Source organism: Caretta caretta, chromosome 22 (assembly GCF_965140235.1).
Source record: "Caretta caretta isolate rCarCar2 chromosome 22, rCarCar1.hap1, whole genome shotgun sequence".
Classification (NCBI taxonomy): domain Eukaryota; kingdom Metazoa; phylum Chordata; order Testudines; family Cheloniidae; genus Caretta; species Caretta caretta.
The window spans coordinates 8,284,801-8,285,714 of NC_134227.1; positions in this window are offsets into that span (position 1 = coordinate 8,284,801).

Consider the following 914-nt stretch of genomic DNA (forward strand, 5'->3'; position numbering starts at 1 on the left):
GGAGTGGGGAGCTAGGGGCTGTGTGCGGGCAGGGGGGTAGCTCAGAGTGCAGGGAGGGGGTAGCTAGGGGCTGTGTGCGGGCGGGGGGGTAGCTCAGAGTGCAGGGAGGGGGTAGCTAGGGGCTGTGTGCGGGCGGGGGGGTAGCTCAGAGTGCAGGGAGGGGGTAGCTAGGGGCTGTGTGCGGGCGGGGGGGTAGCTCAGAGTGCAGGGAGGGGGTAGCGAGGGGCTGTGTGCGGGCGGGGGGGTAGCTCAGAGTGCAGGGAGGGGGTAGCGAGGGGCTGTGTGCGGGCGGGGGGGGGTAGCTCAGAGTGCAGGGAGGGGGTAGCTAGGGGCTGAGTGAAGGCAGGGGGGTAGCTCAGGGTGCAGGGAGGGGGTAGCTAGGGGCTGTGTGCGGGCGGGGGGATAGCTCAGGGTGCAGGGAGGGGGTAACTAGGGGCTGTGTGAGGGCGGGGGGTAGCTCAGGGTGCAGGGAGGGGGTAACTAGGGGCTGTGTGAGGGCGGGGGGTAGCTCAGGGTGCAGGGAGGGGGTAGCGAGGGGCTGTGTGTGGGTAGGGGGGGTAGCTCAGAGTGCAGGGAGGGGGTAGCTAGGGGCTGTGTGCGGGCGGGGGGGGTAGCTCAGGGTGCAGGGAGGGGGTTGGTAGGGGCTGTGTGCGGGAGGGGGGTAGCTCAGGGTGCAGGGAGGGGGTAGCTAGGGGCTGAGTGAAGGCGGGGGGGGTAGCTCAGGGTGCAGACGGGGTAGCGAGGGGCTGTGTGCGGGCGGGGGGGGGTAGCTCAGGGTGCAGGGAGGGGGTAGCGAGGGGCTGTGTGCGGGCGGGGGGGTAGCTCAGGGTGCAGGGAGGGGGTAGCTAGGGGCTGAGTGAAGGCGGGGGGGTAGCTCAGGGTGCAGACGGGGTAGCTGGGGGCTGTGTGCCAGG